The sequence below is a fragment of the Taudactylus pleione genome, unplaced genomic scaffold, assembly GCF_031769625.1.
Source record: "Taudactylus pleione unplaced genomic scaffold, aTauple2 ptg000016l, whole genome shotgun sequence".
Lineage (NCBI taxonomy): Eukaryota > Metazoa > Chordata > Amphibia > Anura > Myobatrachidae > Taudactylus > Taudactylus pleione.
Genome location: NW_028284418.1, coordinates 48,562,829 through 48,587,818, shown reverse-complemented (window position 1 = coordinate 48,587,818; position 24,990 = coordinate 48,562,829). Strand labels below are relative to the sequence as shown.

The following is a 24,990-nucleotide window of genomic DNA, read 5'->3' as shown; positions in this document are numbered from 1 at the left end:
CCTCGAAAGGCAGGCAAGCCTCCAGGCGGACTCCATAGGCGGTTATAAGAGAATCCCCTGGAGCGGAGGGGGTGGTGACGAGATTCACAATGAATTGTGTCATTTTGGCCCTGCTCCCTGTTTCACAATTACTGGTAATCTCGGCATTGTGTAGCGGGGCAGAGCCAAAATGACACGATCTAGTGGCCATGCCCCACTCCACCCACAACTGCCAGCCACGCCTCCATGCTTCGCCGATCTAGCTGCCCCCCTCCTGAAAGGGGCAGCCAGAATGTCGGCAACCCTGCAGTGAGATTAGCTAGACAGCTGATTATCATCATGCTGATAATGGGCCTATTTCTATGTGGAGGCCTGGCGCTGTAGCTCCATCCGCCTGATTGTTAATCTGGACGTGCACACACACCTTGTGTTTTATTTTACAGTGTAGTCCTGATATTTTGGTTGAACAGCTCACACTGACAGGTTACACAATAATGGACAATGGAATGTGACATTGTGTTTGCTGAATATTCAAAAATCTCCTGACAAGATCTGCTAGACATTAACTGTTATCTATTTCTCTCATGGTGCCAAAGATAAATGATCTCTTCCCTCTAAAAGAATACATATTCTGTTAAACCATTCTGTTGATAAATCTTCATTCATAAAGTTTAATCCATCTTTCTCTGACTCTTAGAGCCTGAAGATTTTGCCTAAATTTTTGTAAATCTCAGTTTGCAGGCACAGTTGTTACAAGTGGTTTGTACACTTCAATTCTTGGCATGACATTATGTTTTTTTTCCATTGCAGGATGAGGAGGGCACCTATAATTAGAATGCTAAAAAGGCAAAAAAAGAAAGCAGCCATTACTGTCCTGACAGAGGACGGCACGAGATCGAGGACCATGAAAGAGAGAGCAAGTGCAGATGGTGGATAACTAGTGTGTCACTGACTGGTAAGATGTCATATTTTATTAATTATAGGGGCTTACATGTCAGAACTGTGGCACTTACTGGCTAATCATGCTTTCCAAGTGGGTGGCTTTTAAATGAGATTATGGACTATTTTGCAATGGGAGAATTAAAAGAATTTACTTCAGTCCTTCCTTGAACGTCTCTGCCATGTTTATCTCGTGAGGGGTCTGAGCTCCCAATTCTTCAGCCTGTACAATCTGTCCCTGGAAGGTGTAAGTTTCACAAGAGACTAACTTTCAGAACCTCTATGGAAGCAAACCTGAAGCCATTGGAAACATAGCTGGACTACTGTTACATAAACTTTATCATGTGCATTGAAATTCTGTCATCTTGTTTTATCCATTTGCTACATACATACACTGTGTTTTATTTTCTATACTATGTTCTATAATAGATTTAGGCTAACCATGCCTTTTCAGCTATTGTTTAAGCGCAACTCCCATTATATTCTGTCACACTGAAGCCAGGAGTTGTACATCAACATTAACAACAGTTTGAATTACTTTGTTTTTTTGCATCATATTTGCAGCATCATCTATGAAAATAGATAAAAAAAATAAGATAAGTAGTAATAGCACTAACTTCCAAGTACGTTGTTGCAAAATGTAGTTTTTTCTTTTTCCGGAATCTGCTATGATTCTGCATTGTGCTGTTTTGCATGTTTTCTGCACAATATGTGTGTTCATTTTAGGTGGTCAGTTTGTTCCTTTAACAAACTATCAAAATCGCAGAGTTATTTTTATAGCCTAGAGCGTTCCTTCCCCCTCCTGTTGACACCAATGTTTACTATGATAAAGTCATCCATATGGTACACTTACTTATGTTTCTTAGCACGGTAGTCTGTCAGCAGTTTGACTCAGAGGTAGAGTAATTCATCTTATTGCAGGGGAGAACATGGTATCAGTCGGTTCACACTTTAGGTTTTGGAAATGATCAGCTGCCAATGGGTTTTCAGATGGCTTTCATTTTTTATCTTGTACCTGCTCTCTTGCAGCTTTTACAAAATACACAGGGACGTATCTTTTTCATTTTCTATAGGGCTGATGCTAAAATACACAGAAGGTGACGACTTGTAGCAGTTTTTTCATGCACTTTACTTTTGAGTAATGTAAGCAAATTTTACTTACAACTCAGCATCGGCCTCATGATGTACAGCCTTTTGGGTTTTGGGGATTTAACTGCTATTTAAAGTCTTCTGTATTGTTAAATCAGGGACTTATTTATAATATTTTGGATAAGTGTTGACAGCATACTTGTCAACTCTTCCAGAAGGTCTGGGAGAGTCCTGAAGTTGGGGGGCTCTCCCTGCCTCCCGACAGAGTTGGCTCATCTCCCAGTGTTTCCCGATTGAAGTTGACGAGTCTGGGAGATTGGCTGGCGCGATTTGCTTTAAATCGTGTCATCCTAGTCCTTACCATAAAATGGTCTGAATATTTATTTAGAACTGCAAGGAGCAAGCAATAATGGTGTGTAGCCCCGCCCTGTTGAAAAACGATGCAAATTGTGGTTTTAAACAGTGTTGCCGGGGCCATATTGACGACAACGTGGCACAACGCCCCCCCTGTCATTGGAGTTGGTTGCCCTCTCTGGGACTTTCCCGGAGCGGGTTTAAAGAAAGACTGCAAGTATGGTTTACAGAGCTTAGGGTGAGGTCAAGAAAACTGAGAGAAATTGTCTCTCTCTGTGATCAATTTCGTTCTGCGTCCCCCGGCAATAGCAACCAGGACACAGTGCGACTCGCAGGCCTAAATCATCGGCCGCTTACATTCGACATGAAATCTGTGTCCACCTCTGTATCAGGCGCATCAGATGACTCTGACAGAAGTGCTCATTATGTTACCGCCGGGACTCTGAAGATGCTGCTGATGTCAGGGCTGGGGTGAGACACAGCTAGACCACCAGGCTGAAAGACATTCTAAACTGATGCTAGCATCTACATTCCCTTTCACCCACAGGGATTAACCCTATAGAGGCCAGAAGATAGATTTTACCCAAAATATTAAAGCAATGTCATTATGGAAGAAATAAGATATATTTAATAGAGCTATCCCAATACCCAGTATATTGTTCTATCTTTCTGGCATCTGTTTAGGCTTTCCAGCCATGTATGCCTATATTCCGGTGGAGTTGCTGTATTCTGGTGCTGGTAACAACACAGTGCTACATTAAATAAAATGTGATCATGAGCAATAAAACAAAAATAATAATAATATTGCCTGTCATTCATGGAATTAAATCAAATGTTTAAATCAATATATTTAGTAAAAGACTTGCATGATGATATGCTTGCTAAAGTCATGTGATGGTGGAATCCTCTTTAAATAAAATTAACAATTATTAATTTTAATGTTAACTCCTAAAGGCACATACAGAGCCTGAATGTGAGTTGGATGACATGCTGATATTAATGCAAAAGGCTGATGTTTTTGAATTGTGCATGTGTCTAAGTAGCTAAAGAGTGACACATCGCATGGATCCCTCAGTGTATATGCGCAGGGGGACAGTATTGATTGAGACACATGGTCTCAGAGATGTATTGGGGTTCCTGGGCGGTGACTGACAGAAAAACTATTTTCACTTAAGCCCTGAGTAAACAATATATAGGGTAAAAAGTAGGATGTATAATGTGAGCTTAAAAGTAGAAAAACAGGTGTATAAACACTGGAAAACTAGAGCATAGTGAGTTTACATTACAGCAATGCTCATTTATTTAAGATAGCTGAAATCACATAAAATTACCCCAAGCTAGGGGAATAAAACAAACAATAACAACTTAGTGCGAATTCCAAGTATGCAATAACTCTTAATTAGGAGAACATATAAAATAAATATAGAGAGGTAGATGGGAACACGTACCCAGTAAGGAAGCACTGGGACCCCTACGTAAACGGTCCCTGGATTATCCAGAATCCCTGAGGGGTCATACAGAAGGGTTCCAATGCTTAGAGGGGGTATCTTGGTTCCTGGTCTCAGATCTGTGCAAACATCCAGCGCCAACGTGCTTCCAGCTAGGAGGTCTTTGTCATGCCTTGACTATTCAGATGCATGGCGATGCACTGTCTGTTGGGTGTGTTAAAGGAGTGTCACTGGCAATGTCAGATTTTACCCCCCAGTAAAATCCACCAGCCCTCACTGAGACAGAGTCTTCTGGCAGTGGCTTCCTATTAGAAGCAATATCTGCTAATCACAGCCAGATAGGCAGCCGGAGGAGGAGGTGTTTTCTCCCCCTGAGACTGCCAGTCCGGAATGCTATCAGCATAGAGAGTGCTTCCAATGGAAAGCCACTCCTCTGTCTTTCTGGGAGCCTTACCCGGTTTCTAGAAGCTGCAGCCGACGCAGTCCCTAGAAGCCTGCGTTTGTGTATATGGGCCAGTCACAGGCCCTACCAGATGCGTTGCTCATGCGCAATACACCTGGCATGCGCTGAAGAGAAGAGATCAGGGATCCCATTTTAAAAGGTAGGAGCTGCCACTGGATGTGAGTATGTTGTATAACTGGTTGCGAACTCATGCGCTTAATCGCTTACATTGGAGGCCATTCTTTGATGGAAATTCTGCACTTTGCATTGGGCAGGTGCAAGTTTTGTTGGTTGCGCTCAGTGCCGGCTCCTACCTATAACTCTTGGTGGGTCTGCTGTCTGCTGGTCTGAAATGTGCAGCCGGCTTGTGCAGCAAAAGACGTTAAAGTGGTTTCAGCAACATGCGACTTGGAAACAGCCCCACAATGAAATGAAACTGAAGATTATGCTGTCCAATCAAGCTAGCATTCTAAGAGTAGCTACCAAACGGTTTCTGGGGCAGATTGGGGTATTATAAATGTGTTCATATACAGTGGTGGACAAAATTGCGGACACTTTTTGAAATTTTAATGTTTTTCAACTTCGAATGCTTATAAAAACTTTTTCACTTCACGCAGTGCAATGATTTATATATCAAATGAAAGGAAATTTAATGCTGAATTCAACACAATAAACAGAGGCCAAATATTTGCATTACCAGGGAAGTTATGCAGTGAAAACAACACTTAGGGTGAAAATCCCTGTGTACTTATGATGTTACTGTCCTATCAGTATTTCGTTGGGTATCCTTTATTTTTCAAGACAGCAGCACAGCGACGTGGCATTGAGCCAACCAATGTTTGGAGCTCTTACTTCTTTATTATGTGGTGCCATGAGACAATTATAGCCTCAATTAATTGTCTTTTATTGGATGGACGCCTCAGATGTACCAGTTTTTTCAAACAGAACCACAAATGTTCTATGGGGTTCAGGTCTGGGCTGTTTCCTGGCCATCCCAGCACCTGTATGTCATTCTCTGTGAACCCCTTTTTGCATGTCCGTGCAGTGTGGCAGGGAGCTGAATCCTGCTGGAAAAAAAATGGGGCATTATCTGGAAAAAGATCCCTGATAAAAGGTAGAAGGTTTGGTTGTAGGATGGTGTCAATGTACTTTCTGCTGTTCAGTGTGCCATCTATGACATAAAGGCGGCCTACAGCATCTGCTGTCATACATGCCCAGATCATAACACTTGTAGGATTCTTTGTTCTCACACATTTTCTCCCATCACTACCAAATATAGATATCTTAGTTTCGTCACTCCTTATCACTTGTTTCCACTGACCACCTGTCCATGCAATGTGTTCTTTTGCCCACTGTATTCGTTTCTGCCGCTGCTTTTCATTCAGCAATGGCTTTGTTTGGGGAATCCTACCTTTTAGGCCAAACTCCGTTAGTCTTCTCCGTTCCATTCTTGCACTGACAAAAACACCAGTTGCACTCAGTTCACTGCTAATGGCCGCAGATGACATCCGTCTGTCCCTGCCGCAAATTTGTTTTATTCTCCTATCATCAACAGCTGTTGTGCACTTTTTCCGGCCTTTTCCTGCTTTGTTTTGTATAGATTGTGTTTCCTGATAACGTAAACAAAACTTTCGTACTCCTGATGTTGTCACATTCCCACCAACGTCTGTCGCAATTGCTGTATACGAAAGACCATTTTCACTTAACACCACAATCCTGGATCACGTCGCTGTGCTGCGGTCTTGAAAAATAAAGGAAACCCAACGAAATACTGATAAGACAGTAACATCATAAGTACACAGGGATTTTCATCCTAAGTGTTGTTTTCAAGGCATAACTTCCCTTGTAATGCAAATATTTGACCTCTGTTTATTGTGTTGAATTCAGCATTAAATTTCCTTTCATTTGATATCTGAATCATTGCACTGCGTGAAGTGAAACAGTTTTTATAAGCACTGAAGTTGATAAACATTCAAATTTCAAAATGTGTCCGCAATTTTGGCCACCAGTGTATAAGATCACCAGGCATTACCAAGGTGCCTGTTGGTTAAACCGATCTGATTCTGATAGAACAAAGACCAAGCTATCAACAGTAATTGCTATAACACCAGACACTCTTTCATACATTCCAGTAGCAAAATGAGTGTAAAATGGTCTGCATCGTTTGGTTTGATATTTGCTGGCTTTAGGCTGTGAATGGAGAGCTCTTTCATACTGTACATCATGCAGTGTAGTGTATAGAGGCAGTACAACTATCGGGTAGTCCTCTCCTTCCTTGTCCCTGTTGGCTGGTCTCCTGACTGATAGGCTAGTCATACAATGCACAAACTACACTACAGGAAAAATGAAGTGGAAGTGGTGTTTTAATGTCCATATTTCTTCCATCCTGGCTCATGGAAAATATGGGGACTCCTGATTTGAAAGAGGATATCTCCATCATTCAATTTTGATCAGACACCCTACTCTACAAATATCAAGAGTCCAGAGATCGGGGTTATATCTCCCAGATCTTCCACATCCTGGCTTCAATAAACTACTCTTTTTGATGATGTAGGTTTTCTAGCTTTCACAATTCTATTCTTTCTTGGAAAATCCATATTAATCCTACACATTTTATGCATTTGATTCAAGGCAGTGCAAACTAACAAAAGTAAATAAATGAAACATGATAATTTTGAGATGTTATTCTGAAAACCTATGTGTACAACACTGCTTTTTGCTCTTTTGGAAACTGATTGATGGAAAATCAAGTACCACAAAGTATGTCTCTGAAGTATATATAAAAGATACACACATTTGCTTTTAGTTCACTTTCTTTTAATTTCAATTAAAAGAAAAACACTGTTTTGGGGAAATTGTCATGGCCATGTTTGGAGGTATATATAATTGAGTGGAATTTTATGAACAAGGGATGATTTGTGTGGGGACTGATAACTGATATCCATGTTGGAATGTGACCAGTCTAAAAAGTGGCAAAACAGTGTCAGCACAGGGGTGGAAAAGCTTCTGAGCACAGCTGCGGCTTATCAGTTAGGCTGGGTACCCAATTGCGTTTGAACAATGTAAATTCAAATGACAGTGATGCAGCATTTCAAACATAAAGCCGCGTATCCACTAGGCGATTAAACAGAGCGATTGAATGATTACGACATTGTAATCGTTCAATCGCTCATTAATAGTGCATGAATCGGACATGAAAATGTCAAACGACCAGCGATGCGCGCTCCCGCTGGTCGTTTTCTACATCAATCATCGCCTGAACATGCCGGTGAATCTGCCGATAACGACAGATTGGACATTTTCGGGGATGAGGGAGGGTGTCTGCTCTGAACGACATATCGTTCAGTGTAGGCACTACAGAGGATGAGGAATGACTGTACGATTACAATGTTGTAATCGTACTGTCGTTACCCCATCGCCTAATGGATACACACCTTTAAGACTGTATTAAATTCAGTGATAAATTATACATTTGTGGAGGTCAGGGGAGGACACTCAATACGTTTTCACTTGTTTTGAAATTACATAAGAAGGCTTTATCTGACAGGATATAAGCCAAACACAATGCTCCTGAACACAAGTAAAAACATGTACAGTATATGGTGTTACAATGTATGTGAAACAAGTTTGGTCACTCTTTGGGGGTGATCAGTTAGAGCATAGATCCAGCATGTGTAAGAGTTTAAGGGGGAAATTCAAGTATCCCTGATTATTTTTGGGGGCCAAAAATAGGACTTTTCCCCCTTTTTTTTTTTTTTTTTTTATGCTTCGCGCAATTCAGCCCGCTTTCTGTGCCCAAAACATTATCTGTTTTCGGTCGAATAGACGTAGAATTTGTGATAAGTTCACAAACCTCTGTGTTTTCGCTGGTGGCTTCTCGAAAATAGGCTAATTATTGGGCCTGCTGAGGTCCCTAAAACAAATCCCGGTAAGTGCTGCAGGCGGCCTTGCTTCGGGGCTAATTGGATAGCCCTGAGGGATCAATTAGCGCGGGGTAACTTACCATGGCTAATTGGATTCCCCCCTTAGATGTTATCTGTCAAAAAGAGGATTAAGTGCCCATAATAAGATTATATACGCATTTCTACTCAAGTTTCCAAATTATTTAGTCTTTTATTCATGTATGTTTTAATGATGCTTGTCCAAGTATTCCTAAACATTAATAAATATTTCTTGTCTGTGAGTAGAGAGCACTTTTCCCACATCCACAATAACACTGCTAAATCCCAAGAATGATATGACCTATGTACTTATTATTATTAGTTATTTATATAAGCAGCACTGTAGAGAGAATCATTTAGTAATTCACACCAATGAAGGTAAAATATTTTGTTCTCTGTTAAGCTGGACATACACCTGCACGATTTCTCGATTTTCGACAAGTCATAAGATGGATCTTGTGAAAATCGTGTGTTATTTTAGTAAGATAAGATCCGATGCGCGCTCCCGCAGCTCCTATAATCGGATCTTATGATCAGATGTGCAGCACATCTTGTCCATTGTATCGTGTGCAGATCGTGGTGTTTATTTTGTTCATGCGATCCATCGTGCAGCAATTCAAGTCATTCAATGACTGTTTCCCTAATGAGCCTGTGAGACACAGGATCGATCTTACGACAGATCGCGTGCTAAGAAAAACAACAAATATGCTGCGGGGACTGCCAGGGAGCTCCGGGGAATCGGAGGGAAATCGTATGATGAATCTGATCTTATGCTGGCCAGCATTATTCTGATATTCCACTACAGCTCTGTTAAAATGTACAATTCTCCCAATAGTATTACGTATGACAGAGACTCCACTCCATCTCTTTAGGAGAGTGTCCTTAATTATGGATCTTATGTATGTCAGAGAGCTGAGAAGAGACATATAACGTACAGTAATACATGAATATACTGTATGTTTATACGTTAACCACTTGCCTGGCATGGTCGCATTTTTCTGACCACAGTGCGTTATCTGATCTGGTCGCAATTTATCGACCAGTCAGATAAACAGTGTGGGTGGCTGCAGGAAGAGAATCTTCCCACAGCTGCTGCTTTCCAGAGGCAGTAAGCTTGAGTAGTAGGGTTCATTGTTGTTGTGTGGTCAAAAGAATTACAGATTTTAGATGTTTTTTAAGCAGCTCTTCTTGGCCGATGAAAAGATTAATAGTTAATTTTTGTAAGATTGTGTTTGGGGTGTCCTTAAGTGTGTTTTTTTTTTTTTTTACATAGTTTACCTTTTGGGGGACTTTCTTATGCCTGCACGGGAGTTTCCGCAACTTTGCACCCCATAACCCGATTCCGCACTTTTTTCCGCCTGCTTTCAGAGGCAATGCATTGACTTTCTGTGTACGTAGGGCCGGATTAAGGGCAGGGCGACAGGGGCACCATGGAGGGAGCACAAGCAGCACACTGCAGCCGGAAGGTAGGGTGGTGCCTCGTTGCTGGTAGTGTAGTAGGGGGGCTGTCTGTGTGTTTTAGTGTAGGAGGGGGGTGTCTGTGTGTTTTTAGTGTGGGAGGAGGGTGTCTGTCTGTTTTCAGTGCAGTATGTGACGGTGGGTGCTGATAGTGAATGATGAGGGTTGTGTCTGGACTTTGTGTTGGTGATGAATGTATGATTGGGTGCTGCTGGGGTGTTCTTGGTGCATGACAGAGGAGGGAAGTAACTGGTGAATGAGGGGAGTGTCTGGGTATATACAGTATGTGTGTTAAAAAAAATAACAAACACCCATATATATATGTGTGTATGTATATATATATATATATATATATATATATACACACATGTGTAAAAAAAAAAAAAATATATATATATATATATGCATGTGTGTGTAAGAATTTTTTATATATATATTTAAATTGATATGTGTTGATTGGAATTTGAATTGCTGGCAACACGGTCTTTTAAACTCTCTATAAGGGAGTGCCAACCTCATGGGACTTGTGATATATATATTTTCAACTTTTATTGATAGGGGCCCCCACATGTTTGTTGCCCAGGGGCAATTGAATATGGCAGAAAGTTTCCAACAGGCGAAATGACCATATCGGCGAAAACTTTTCGCCTGCAGTTGAATATGGCAATTAGAGAGAAACTCTTTCAGATGAATTGTTTGTGTGACCTCATATTCTATTCACAATACAGAACAAAGTCTTTCTTCTATCATTGAAGATTGAATGTATGTTTTAATCATATTTAGCTTAGAAAAGCTTCATTGGCCAGTGACACAGGGAGCGTCAGGAGGACATGAAGAGTAATAAATAAGTTGGGGGCAATATGTGCCAGTTTATTTTTACACACAAAGTTTTTAATAATCTTGTGGAGATGCATATTCTGGAACTCGCCTTGCCATGCTTTATAATTCACTGCACAAATCAGAAACCTCAATATCTTTTGAAGCCTCATGTTGTAAAGCTTGCTCTAACTTGCAACAACCTATATAATAATTGTGTAAGGCTGTCCTGTGCCCATAATGTGCATGCAGTGGAAGCCTGAAAGACAAGGACTGTCTGCCGTGGCAAGTATGGGAGTGGACAAGGGGGTAAGATAAAGCAACTGCAGGATCGGAGCTGCAGTGGGTGGATCAGAGCAGCGACATGGGGGTGGGGTGGAGAAACGATGGAGGGAGGTGGGTAACAGCTGAGAGGGGGTGGGGTCAGCCATAAATGGGGCGGGACAGAGAAGGGGATAGATATCAAAATCCTGGCATTAAATGGTTGCTGGCCTTCCAACAACAATGTTGCAACTCACAGATGGATAGTAGATTCTAGCCCATACTTCGGGAATGATGAGACCTAGTACAGAGGTGCAGAGTCTAATGTACCGTTGATATTCACCAGGGACCGCCGCAAGGAGGTTTGGACTTGGCCGCGTCCAACCTGCACTTCACAGCCTTCAGACTTGGTTCCCTAGTACAGGTGCTGGTGTACTCTGGATTGGAGCGGAGTACGATGAAGGCCATGGAGCATAGCCAAGGGTCAAACTGGAATACCAAGCACAATACCGGGGAGGAAACAGAGTCAGGTCACAAGCAAAGCCCAGGTTAGAAACAAGCATTAGGGATTACTAGGAACGCTGGAGTATGGTTTGGGAGTCTATACTGTGACACAGGAGTGCACTCAGAGACTTCCTTATAGAGGTGGCTTGAATTTGGCGCTTCCTGTGACGTCACCTAGAGGTGTGTTTGGCACTATAAAACTTATGCTGAACGTTCCGCGCAACCCCATGAGAGCCGCAAGCCATAAGCTGCCGTGGAATAGCTGCAACGTGCCCCAGCTGAGCAATCCTCACTGCAGGGACCTCCCGCTGCTACCCCGCAGGCGAGTGGACAAAGGCGTTGTAATGTTTAGAAGAAATTGAGATATTTCAAATTAAAGATACATTTTCACATGAATTAGACACTTTTACCCACAAAATATATCAGTAAATAGACTATCATCAGTTCAAATAACATTGTTACTATGGACCCCAGGTCATAACACCTTTTATCCATTAAAATAAAGTCATTTTTCTGAAAATTGTTACATAACACCTTCATCCACTCAAGTAATGAAAGAAAAAAACAGCGCTCACCAAGTGTGACACATAAAATAATTTATTTGAAATCAAATAAAATATATACAGAATTATTATCTAAGCGTGAAAATAGATAATTGTGGTTACAATAAAAGGGTTATTTATAAAATAATGACTAAGGGTAGTAAAAGGGTGTGGTGATATATATTCTTGCTTTATGAATAAAAAATAGCAACAATGTGTCTAATACCGGTATACTAACATTTAACAATGAATAATACACAGACAATACAAACAATAAGGATGGGCAATTAAATAAGGCATATACAGTCAGGTGCATAAATATTGGGACATTGACAGAATTTTCATATTTTGGCCTCTATTCACCACCACAATGGCTTTGAAATGAAACAAACAAGATGAAACCCAGCGTCTGGTGATGTCTATGCGTTCCAGACTTCAGGCTGTAATTGCCTGCAAAGGATTTGCAACAAAGTATTAAAAGGTGAAAGTTAGATTTAGGATTGTTTAGTTTGTCCCATTACTTTTGGCCCCTTAAAAAGTGGGAGGCACATATAGAAACGGTTGTAATTCCTACACCGTTCACCTGATTTGGATGTAATTACCCTCAAATTAAATCTGTAAGTCTGCAGTTAAATCACATCTTGTTTGTTTCATTTCAAAGCCACTGTGGTGGTGAATAGAGGCCAAAATATGAAAATTCTGTCAATGGCCCAATATTTATGGACCTGACTGTACGTATCCCCTTCACGGTTCTTCTGAGACTAGAAAAATCTGTTTCAGTCTCAGGTTGAACCTTTTGAAGTAGAACTACTTTTATCATCCTGACGTGCCTGAAGATACCGTACTTATGAAAGGAACCTTGTTGCTTGGCATGTTCTTGTTCCTTTTAAACCCTCCATTTTTGAAAATGGGCTCCAGATAATTTATGGTTTTTTTTGTCTACCATGGGGAAAATTAAACTGGGGAAAAAAAAAAGATTTTTGTTTTAGTGTTTTTATACAGATATAGATAAATCATATTCCTAATGTTGTGATTGATACAGCATGTTGGTTCTTCATTGCTGCCAAATAGCTAATCACTTGTGTTTTTTCAATGATCCTCTGAGTAAAAGGGGATCTGGCTTGCCCCAGGTTGCCAACAACAGCTATTACTGCCAAATATATGGCTGATTCAGAATCTGTTTTTATGAAGAATTGAAGTGGACAACAATAAAGCTATTGAGAACTTCTCCTTGTGATATAAGAGAAAATACCCTATTTCAGAACCTTGTTGGAAGAAATAAACATGTTTAGAGAACTATTATGTATAAAATAGCAGCTGCAAAATGGCCTCTCCAGCGCCACTAAGTTTAAAATAGCACACAGCCCATCAAAGCCATTACAAGAGCCCATTACTCTGCCCAATAATAAAGTAATCCCATAATAACATCCCTGACCCCCCAAGTCATCATTTACAAATGACAATCCTCAATACTAATAATGACCAATCTAACACTCAGTAAAGCCCATATGACATCCTTTACTGCAACAGCTGTATTTATATAAACATGAATACATTAGTTTTGTAGCATGTGGACATATTACCCATGCACTTTAAATATAATAAAATCTATAATTTTTTTCAACATAGTTCATTTTATATACATAATTTAGTAAAAGCAATTTTATGAATATGTGTGTTGCCCAAGGAGTAAAAACTATCATTATTTTTATTGTAATGCATACAAGTCCTCACCCACTCCTTAGATTAGCGCTTACAGAGCCTAATTCAGAGTTGTATGATATTGCAAAGCCACAGGGAAATGGCTGGTGTAAACAGACACCTCCAGATAGCATCGCAGATCCGAGTGCTGTATCCTATGACGCAGCATCGGATCTTCTTTGAGAACATTGGTAATCTGAGTAGCCTTACAGCTCCACAGCTGGGGCCAGGAAGTCTTCATTGGAAGACGCAGACACTCCCAGAAAATGAGGGTGACACGACCTCATTTTCCAGAACAGAGGATGGCCCAGCGCACTTCCCATCCCAAACGGCCACAGCCTGTCAATCAGGCTGCAGCTTTGAGGAACTGTTAAGTGAAGGTCATGGAATGGTGAGGGCCCAAAGCCAATCAGTGGTCAAATTGGTCCAGCATATAGTGTAAATTACCTTCTCCTGGATGACTAACAACTTTTATTTGGAGTGGGTAGCAATGTGGGTGTGAAAGAAGTCATGGTTAACTCTAAGACACACTTGTATGTTACGGGCGATGGCGGTGCTGTCAAAAGGTAAAGAAATTGTGAGAGGTGAGGTTATTTGGTGGGTGGGAAGATTATCCGCTCACTCTAAAGGTGCATACACACTAGACGATTCGCTGCATGAGCGACATCGTCTAGTGTTTCCCTGGCAGATGTGTTGCTCAATGTCGTTAACGACATTGAGCACACACAGAACGATATCATGCACAATATCTTTCAGTGCCGGGCTCTCTCCCTCATCCCCGAACATGGAAAAACCTGACAATATTGTCAGGTTGGCCTGCATGTTCGGGCGATGAATGACAAAGACCAACGACCTGCGGGAGCGCACATCGTTGGTCATTATAGTTCACGTTTTTTGCGTAAAAACTGGACGATACAGTGAACGACTGAATGATATCATTATTGTTCAGTCGTAGGAGAGAGGGGGAAAGATCAAGGGAGGAGAGGTAGATCTGAGTGTCATCAGCATAGAGATTGTATATTGGAGGTCAAAGGATCTGATGAGCTCATCTAAAGAGGATGTATAGAAGGAGAATAGTAGAGGTCCAAGAATAGAATCAGTGTCAAAAGCAGCAGAGAGGTCAAGGAGAATAAGCAGAAAGTAGTGACCCTTAGATTTGGCAGCAAGGAGGTCATTGCTGACTTTGGTGAGAGCAGTTTCTGTGGAGTGGAGAGGATGAAAGCCAGACTGAAATGGGTAAAGCAGGGATTTGGAGGAAAGAAAGGCAATATGGTGTTTGTAGACAACCTGTACAAGGAGTTTGGAGGCAAAGGGGTGGAGCGAGATGGCGTAGTATTTAGAGAGAGTGTCGGGAACAAGGGTGGGTTTCTTAAGAACGGGGGAGACAAGGGCATGCTTGAATACAGATGGGACAGTGCCTGATGAGAGGAAGAGATGTGCAATATGGGAACAGTCAACAGGAGAGAGGGAGACAGGAGGGGTGGGGTCAAGGGGGAAGATGGAAGGGGGAGCTTAGGATCAGCCCCTATATTGGCAATGTTTTCTGTGTTCCACAATGAGTTTGAATCAGAAAACATTACTTGCTCTGATTTCCATTTAAAATGAAAGTTTTCTAAGCAGAAATAAATGCAGATGCTCCCTGCTGTGTCTGGGGTGTGCATGTCACTGACATTGAGACAGCCACCTTGTCACTACTGCATTTATAGTAACATTCATTGCATTGGTAACTACAACCATTTCCCAGCAGTGTGTGAGGTTCCCTGGTAAATGTACTCCACGTCAGTATCACATTTATAGAGTAAATTCCTTCTGAGTAAGACCTATTTCATAGAGGTAAGCCCATGAATGACTTCAGCATACAAAAATACCTATCTGCATATACAATGTAACAAAATAAGAATGTGCAGCTGTTCATATTAACACCCATATTATTAAACCCCATCTCCCAGTGACATACAGGAGGTTTTTGGGATTAGGTAGAAGTGATATTTAACAGAAATTCCAAGTTCACTGACAAATTGTACCTGACTGCTGGTGCATGCTGGGCGTTCTAATTCATTGACAACAAGGAAAGTCCTAAATAACTTTATTTTAAATAAAAAGTACAAGCAAAACCAACCTGCTCAATAGGTACACAGGAAAATTATTCCGTTTATGTTATTTATCCCATTCTTTTCAGATATTCAAGGTCTGTAATAATTATATAAAATATATAATTCACATTATCCTAACATTTAAATATCGGGAAATCTATTTTTTTTAAATACTACCTAGTTTAGTTTTCTGTTCTGCAGCACACTGTGGGGGAGATGTATCAAAACTTGGAGAGAGATAAAGAGGAGAGCGATAAAGTACCAACCAATCAGCTTCTAACTGTCATTTTACAGGCTGTGTTTGAAAAATGACAGGAGCTGATTGGTTGGTACTTTTTGTCTCACCACTTCATCTCTCACCAAAGTTTGATACAGCTTCCCCTGTGTTTGTTGAACTGAGCTGACAATCTCTTACAAGTTGATTAAAACAGAGCGAAGTTCAAGGTTTGAGATCACGACAAAGGCATGTATTGTCTTTCAAGGCGTTGTACAACTAAAAAGTTTTATTTGGTTGTGTGTACTGTTTCCATGATGATTATTTTCAAAGACTGTAGATATGTTTCCTTAAAGTAATAGTATTTATACACCAGTAACAAATTTTGCTGTATTATATAAGAGGGTGGTTCAATAAGTAAGGTAACAAAACCTCTGACGTGTGTAATGTTCTATTTCATTCTAATTTCTCGCCAGGCCAGAGCAGGTAGACCACTGCTTCCCCTCACGGCCATTAGACTGTACCTCATATCAGTCATACTGTCCCAACATCAGTTGTAAGATTCTGGGGCTGGCGGAAACATGGTCAAACATTGAGATGCGAAGTATGATCACATTTTTGCATTGAAAGGGCACATCAGCAGCTGAAATTCATTGCCAACTTGTCGAGGTGTTCATTGATAACGTCATGTCACGGAAACGGCTTTGGGTTTGGTGCACTGCCTTTGGTAATGGCAAGACAGACATTCAAGATTAACAGCGATCCGGCCGGCCAAGCACGTCCACCACAGATGACACTTTGTGCCGCATTGAAAGTCTGATTCCGGAGGACAGACGCATTCCAGTTACTGATGTTGCTGATGAACTGAACATCTTAGTGGATACTGTGCACAACATCGTTCATTAGCAACTGGGGTATAGGAAAAAGTATTTACACTGGGTACCGAAGCAACTCACAGAAATTCTTAAAACGAATAGGATGGGATTCTCTCTCGTGCATTTGATGTGGTGCCATGAGGAGGGAGTGCAGTTCCTGCATTGTATTGTTACAGGAGATGAAACATGGGTGCATCATGTGACACTGGAGAATAAGCAAGCTTTCATGACATGGAAACACGCATCGTCCTCACCTTCAAAGAAATTCAAAACAACTCAATCAGCCAAGAAGGTCATGGCGACCGTATTTTGGGATCACAAAGGCGTGCTTTTTGTTTACTTTCTCACCAATGAATATACTGTGAATGCTCTCCGCTATTGTGACACATTCAACCCAGGTTGAAAACAACCTGGGTTGCTGCAAACAGGTGTAATATTGCTGCATGATAATGCCGGGCCACACGTGAGTTGTTACGGCGCTATTATTGGAAGGTACTTGACCATCATCCCTATAGCCCTAACCTGGCACCAAGTGATTTCCATCTCTTTGGACCATTTCAGCAAGCTGTCACGTCCTGGCTTCAGACACACTGATTTCTTCTATGCTGGGATAGACACCTTGGTGTACCGTTGGACCAAATGCTTAGACTATGTGCCAAGTATGAGTTGAATAAATTTATGCAATGAGAGGTCTTGTTACCTTACTTATTGAACCACCATCATATATAAACCACCGGGCATACTTGCTGATTCTTTCTATTGTCCGGAAGACTTCCAAAATAGTGTATGTTTTCCCAGATTCCCGAGAGAGTCTGAAAATCTCCCAGAAACTGAGCAGGGCAGAGAAGTAGTGGGCAGAACACAGCATGATGATGCTATTTATGTTATCACTCTGTGCCCATCATTGAGGAGACATTGATAACAAATAAGTAACGATTACATCTTTGTGCTTTTCCTAAAGGGGAAGGTCTGCTGCAAGAAAATGGGCACCGCTCTTCAGCACACAAATGTAGTCATTGCATACTCTAATCCCAGTGTTTTCTCAGGATAGTTATCCAGATAGATTGTCATTCACACAGAGTATGGGAGTGAGATTCAGCTCTAGGTCTATAGTACATAAAAAGGGATATTCTGTCTACAGTGTATGATCTTGGGCTGCCTCTCACTGTTATATTCTGTGTGCAGGACAGACAAGAGACAGTTATCCTGAGGAAACCCTGGGGTCTCCCAGAAGAGTCCCAGAATATTGGGAGACCTCTCCATCTCCACAGAGGTAAGCTAACCTCCCAAATCCACTCTGCAGCTCCTGAATGGTCTGAGGCACAAATGTCACAAAAGGGCAGCAATGCAATATCCAAGCGGGTGTGGTATGATTTGTCAACCGTAATCATGTTGACAGTCATCAATGTGACATGAGAATATCAACATGGTTGAACTGTTGACATTCAGCATGTCGATATGCTTAGCATGTTGACAGTGACTATGTCGACAGTCGTCATGTCTGCACGGATGATACGTCGACATGATGAACTGTGAAAAAAACATTCCTGGAGGTCTAGTGGGGTCTTACTTTCTCCCTGCTACAGCAGCATCTTTTTCCAGGTTCCCGGCAATCAAGTGAGAAGCAGTTCCGGCGTAGGTGTCTGAGGAGCCTAAACATAACCCCCCCTCCCCAATGACCTAACACCTCTGCAGCCTAACCCTGCTGGCACCACTTATCCCTGAGAGTGTCAACACTATACATGGTGATATTTCAGATATCAACATTGTGAACATTGTTGACATTCTGTGGATGTCGACATGGTGCCTATCAACAGTTTGAACCATGCCGGCAGTCAAATGTAAACATTGTGGTGGTTACTGTCTACCTTCTGACCAGTTACCCTCTGGGCAACACCTTGCTCTACCATTCCAGTGCTAGATGCTGAGTGAAGAGAAGAAGAGGTGAGGGAGGATGTAACATTGTTGGGTTGCAGGGAGGGGAGGTTGTGAAATGAGAGAGACAGATAGAGTAGAGAGGCTGAAAGAGAGAGAGGAGATTGGAGAGAGAAATCAGGTAACGGTGAGTTGGGGATTAAACTATTAATCTAAAAGTGCAAAGCACTGGAGAAAATGACTATACTAAAGTGAGGCACAATAGTCTTCAGTAGCTAAACTCCATTTAGTGCATGGTTTATAGTAGGATTTACATCCAGCTCCAGCCTGCCAAAGTCAGTTTTGCCACATTCAACATGCACAGGAATATGTGGCAAGCTGGGTAATATAGGACATAGCTGCATATCTGAAAGACTGGTGTAAAGATATGTGTTGGTTACGACGACAGCATCTGCACAGGATGTAGTTAGTTTGCCGGCTGTTGAAATCCTGGCGCCAGATTCCCGACCCGGACCATCAGCACATATCTTTACTGTTTGAGAAAAACATGAATAGAATTGAACCTGTCCTCATGCTCCCCTCTCCCCCAGTACTATAGCCTGGGCTAATTACCGCTATAGCAGGACAGCCAGGGTTTGTTTGAATATGTAGTTACAGGAAAAAAGCATGGACACTGACTCCAAACTAAGCTGTTACTTTTTTTTTTTTTAAACTCCTTTTATTTACGGAATTAATCTACTGTATATGGATTAAAAATAAAATCCATAATAGAATGGTGGTGCAAATGAATTAACTTGGGCCTGATTCAGAGACAGACGCAATGGCGATTTTTATGCAGATTGAGCAATTGTTTTCTAATGCGCATGTGCAAATGCCGTACTGCGCGCACACAGCAATAGCATTGCGATCACGCAGGGAAAGAGTACCCACTCGCACAGTGAGTGACAGGTAGTCAGTGTTTGGAGGCGGTAACGTGGGGTGGTAAGAAAAACGCATGCTTGTCTGGCTGTTTAAATGCCATTACAAGGGTGTACATACATACATACATTGTGATGTCTTTAGCAGCAAGAGAACTCACTGCTTGTCAGGAGAGCTGCCGATCTGCGACTGGTCAGACTTGTCGCAGATGAAACATGGCTGCCTGATGAGCGTCAATGTTACCGATGTTTACACTGTTGTACGTCATTGTACAGATATGAGAAGGCAGCAGTGGGCGTCCCTATGCTCTGATGTGTGATTGGGAGGCATTAGCATATTTTAGCAACTGCGATCCATGAGAGTATGCAGTTACCGTCCATATCTGAATCTGACCCACTGTGTTTAGTGTTCATTTAATGGAAGCTAGGCACCATTTTATACAAACATAAAAAAGTCAGGCCCTAAGCATCTCCTCTGTAAAAATGTTATTCAATCTGTGTTCTTTCTTACCTGGGCTTTCAGGCTTTTTCACGTGTCATGCTACAATACCAAAGCATCACATGCTGAGAACTCCTGAGAAAGTGAGAAATAAACTTTAGTATAGTTCGCTACTTTGCCACTATACACTACTATTTTATCCATATATCAGATTAGTACATACTTACCGACTCTCCAGCAATGGCCGGGAGGCTCCTGAAAATCGGGTGATGCTTTCTGCCACCTGCAAGAGAAGGCAAGTCTCCCGAACTGGCCGCCTTATTGGCATATATAAAGCACAGTTTTAAATCAAACTCTCTTCTCAAAAACAAAAGTGACATTAAGGGCTCAATCCAATTAAATACGAGTTTGTAAGTGCATATTGTTTCATGAAACTCGTACACTTCTCAAGAATGCTCACTCCCTAGAAGCACTCAATCCAATTAGAAATGCCAACTCGCGCTACTCATGATGAGGAGGTGCAGATTTTCTTTAGAATGCCACTTGGGGGCGAAGTGCATGGAAAAGTGGGGACACCATCCTAGAACCCCCCAAAAATTACAATTTTGTTAGCAGGACTGTATAGAAGCTGTTAGCGGGCATAAAGAAAGTAAGGGAGGTTTTAAAATGGTGTCAAATGGCTGATTAGTGCATTTAATTTTTTATTTTTTTTTTTTAAATGATAAAAAGCAAACTTTCATTTAATCTCAAACAAATTAAATAAAAATGCAAACAAGTAGACAAAAAGGTGATTCTGTAGTAATTTGAGGCCACTTCAATTTTTTTTTTTTTTAAATTATAAAAAGCAATTATTTTTCTTTTTAAAAAAATACTTTCATTGAATTTTGGGTTGCCTAAACTAGCTAAAAAGTTAATTTGGGGGTGATTTTAGGCCATATTTTTTAACACCCAAAAATTACATTATTGGGCAAATTGAGCTAATTGAAAACTTCTAAATGCCTATTTAGTCATTAGGGGGTCTGTCTAAGGTGTTCCGACCTTTTTACCTTAAAATTAAGATTTCCCTACCATCTCACACCCTCAGGGAAGTGCGCACAAAAAAATGAGTTTCCTCTGAAAAAAAAGCGAGTGTGGGATTGGACTGCAGCTGTACTTTGCAGTGCGAGGTTGTAGTGAAAACAACTTGCACAAGCCAACTCGCACCTAATTGGAATGACCCCCGACAGCTCAGCTCCCACTGTTCCTAAACAATTTTGCTGAAAAGAATGGCTAACTGAAAAAAGTAAGGTATCTTTCGTTGTCTTGTCTGTAAATTTGGTCTAAAAAATAAAATAAATTTTTACAAGTTGATAACAAACCATACAGGTTATATAACAAAATGCAACTATGATTTTATCATTTGCTTACTAGAGTGCCCTTCAGTATGTAAAACACTTTCCACAGCTTAAAAAATATAATTTCTCAGCATATTTTTGATTTCTACTTCAGGGTCCATAGGGGGTCCACAGGGTTGACCTTGGGGTATAGGTTGGGAACCAAATCCGAGCACCACGCAGTTAAAGCTTTTAGCTCTCAGGATGCACTTGGGTCCACTCTCCCTATAACCCCACCCCCAAGCCAGAGGCACGGTCACCGTTTAGTGCAGTGGGGGCTGATTAGCAGCCCCTAAGCTTTATTTTTTTTCTAAGGACAAAGTTTTTATTTTTACTTTGGACTCTTCAGAGCGGCAGCGACGGACTGTCCATAGGACGTCTAAGCTGCCGCTCCGTCACCCCGCTGGCGCTGAGACGCCAGTACAGATCTGGGGATCTCAGCGGGACCCCAGAGTCTGTACTAGCTGGACTCTGCGGGCACCCAGGACTGCTGCCGGATCCACGGGGAGCAGGTAAGGTCGCGGGTCACTGCTTGCGGTGATCCGCGCATTTGAAATGCAGTCCTGTGCCTCCGGTCTCTGGGGACAGACCGGAGGCGCCGGCAGTGGCGGCGGGCCCCCCATACCCCGTGTGTCCACTAGACCACCAGGGACTTAGCGATCGGCGCAGGGAGCCGGCGTCCCGGGGGCTAATAGCCGGCCAGGGGAGGCAGCCTTCCCTGTTGCAGCGGCTCCTCCCCTCAGCTCAGCGCGCCTTTCAGTATCCATAGTCTGGCGTCGCTGAGCTGCTTCCTCCGAGGGCCACGCTTCTTCTGAGGTCTCCAGCGGCCATTTCTCTGTGGTGCAGCAGAAATCTCCGGAGATGGCAGTTGGTCCAGTCCCCCTGCGTACCTCACCATCATGTCAGTGTACACAGCGCTGTAGCCTTCCCAGACACTGAATCTGGGTAAGTTGAATGCAGTGACATAGTGCAGTATATTGTATGACATGTTTATGTGTATATATATATATATTTCTGCATGGTATGTGACTTATGCTAGTGCTGACTGTCTGTTCTTTATTCTCACCTGTCAGTGTATATCTATCCCTTTTCTTTACAATCTGCCCTAATACAGCTGTGGTTCTGAGACCTCACACTTATATACTTGTTAATATTTGTGAGGTTTGTCACATACTGTTGCGTGCTGCACGTTGCCATATTTTGGGTGGAACTGTGTGTTGCATACGCAGAAAATGGGTCCCTGCAGCTAATTTTAGCATCAGTCAGGACCAGTATAGCGCTGCTTGATATTTCCGCCAAGCTTGGTCAGATATGTCTGACCAGGAGATAGAGCGTTATACTGCACCCATTTTTACTATCCTGCAAGCCATGTGCTGCAGGTGTCAGTGCGAAGGATTTAACTCATAAAGGGTTCTGTATGTGGCGTCATCTGGTGCCGGCCTCTTTCACGACCCCCTCGGGCGGTTTGTTTTCTCGGGATCCTCTCAATTGCGGATCGCCAGCCGTGCCCCGTTGTTGTACCTCACTTGGGTTACTTCACCATACTGCCCTTTTCATCTCAGGGTATCTTGCAGTTTCTTGCACTCTTCCCCTGTGACACAGACTACCGCTTCCTGCAGGGTTTTTTCGCAGTATATGAATTCCCCCTGGTGCCACAATAGTCTGTCATTCCCCTTGCAGGGATTACCACAGCCACCCTGGGTGGATGTCGTTTTCTACGATATGCAAATTGGCGTGGTTGACGCCCTGTGGTTACTTCCCAGTTGGCTCTGCCGTGTACTGGATAATGTTTTGGGCTCTTTCCCTCTTACACGGGGGGAAGCCTATTTCAGGTTTTATTATCCCTGCCCAGTTGGCTCTGCCGTGTACTGGATAATGTTTTGGGCTCTTTCCCTCTTACACGGGGGGAAGCCTATTTCAGGTTTTATTATCCCTGCTTTAGGGCTGGTAGCAGGTCCATTCTGGTTACAGTGAATGTTGACCTGCACCTGTATCATACACCCTCAGTCTTACATGCCTTCGGGTTCCCTGTTGCTGACTAGCGGGTGGATCGCATGGCGGGACTCTGGCTGTTGCCAGATATGAGGTATTACAACAGTGTTTGGCCTCCTGTCCCAAATTCCCTGAGGGTCATCACGAGCCCCTCCTGGGGTGGATGGGCGTGTTACTTGTCGGATTACAGACGTTACTACGCATCCCATTCCTGCGTGGTCGGATTCTTCTGATCCGTAGGTGGTGTGCCTGAAATCAGTATACTCGCTTTCAGGGGTTGTTACCCATCCTACCATGGCTATAGCATGGTTGGTTAATACTATTGCATACTGAGCTGATGCATTTGTAATGTTTTTTCCTCTCCAACACGTCTGGGGTTCAAATGTATTTGGTCGCTCACTTAATATATGCAGTTGTCATAGGTGGAAATGCCTATATTGGATACCAGTCTCCTAACTTTCAGAGTTCCGGCTGCGACTGTATCCTCCGTCATACCCTATGGCTGCGCTCTGGGAATGCAGAGGTGCAGATACCATCTATAGGGTAGATCTTGTTTGGTCCTGACCTTGACAAGATTGTAGTAACATTGGCAGTATTACTAACGACAAGTTTACCGCCTTCAGCTATGCCCACTACAAGGCCTCAGACTAAGTCTGTTAAGTCTTTTTGTCCTCTGGGTCAGCCTAAAGGTCTGTTTCTTCATAGACTGTCGGCCTCTACAAGGGCCGACATATCCAGTACCGAGCAGGCCTGGACTGCCAGCTGATCCTGCTTCTGAACCTACGGATATATCTTCAGCCTGACGAGACAGGCATCCCACTGGGAGATAGCGATTTTCTCAGTTAGCCTGGTACTAGTGTCAAGTTGCCGCGGCTACGTGGGTAAGAGGGTACGCCCTCTCTCTGCTCAGGCGGCCTCTTTACATGTGATAGTACGCGGGCCCTTATTCAGACCCGAACAGGGCCTTACAAATCCAGAAAGCTATACAGTTGTTGCGGTAAGCGGAGCTAATTATGCCATCCCCACTTTCTCAGCGAGGGGCTGGTTGTTCTGCTTTCTTTCTGGTGCAGTGGCGGAATGGTCCTCTTTGGCCTATTCTCTGTCTCAATTCCCTGAACCAGTTCCTAAGGCTACCTGGGCTCAGGAGGCAATCCCTATGCTCCATCATACTATGTTTGGAACCTGGGGACTTTATGATATCACTGGATATACAGGACGCGTGCCTACGGGTACTTACAGAGACCTTTCCTCAGCATGGACTGAGGTTTGCTGCATCACAGCAACACTTACAATTTTTTGGACTCTGCCTGTTGGGACTGTCCTCAGCCCCACAGGGGTTTACCAGCGTTTTGGATTTTCTGACAGTTCTCCTGTTCAATATATCCCAATGCTCTTGTACCTGGACGGCCTCCTGCTCTTAGCAAGATCACCGGGGTACTTTACAGCCGGGTCAGGATGACCGTGGCTTCTTCAGGGTGCAGACGTTTAATCAACAGGGAAAAAATACGTCCTCCCTGCACCCCTCTCTGGGTATTCTTCATCTAGGAGCCCTGCTGGAGTCTCAGAATCTGAGAATTCTTCTGGCGTAAGACGGAGTACATGGATGTCTCCGTCTTAGGAGTATATGGATGTCTACGCAGTCGACATATGTCTTTACACTCTGGGATGCATGGTCAAATATTCAGTGTCTGCCTTTGGAAGGGTGGAATGGGCTCAGTTCCATTCCAGGCCTTTCCAT

General features: G+C 42.6%; 1 protein-coding gene across 9 annotated transcripts in view; it reads left to right on the top strand.

The window, feature by feature from the left end:
* Window positions 1-202: 202 nt before the first annotated feature.
* MYPN (myopalladin) overlaps window positions 203-24,990 on the top strand; it is a 243,536-nt gene continuing 218,748 nt past the window's right edge. For 5 of the 9 annotated variants that reach the window (XM_088476311.1, XM_088476302.1, XM_088476279.1 and 2 more), the window contains exon 1: window positions 793-934. The gene's annotated coding sequence lies outside the window, so the exon portion shown is untranslated. Of the gene's footprint in view, window positions 935-17,841; window positions 17,930-24,990 lie in introns of all 9 variants that reach the window. The other 4 variants (XM_088476252.1, XM_088476231.1, XM_088476321.1 and 1 more) reach the window with 4 other exon arrangements.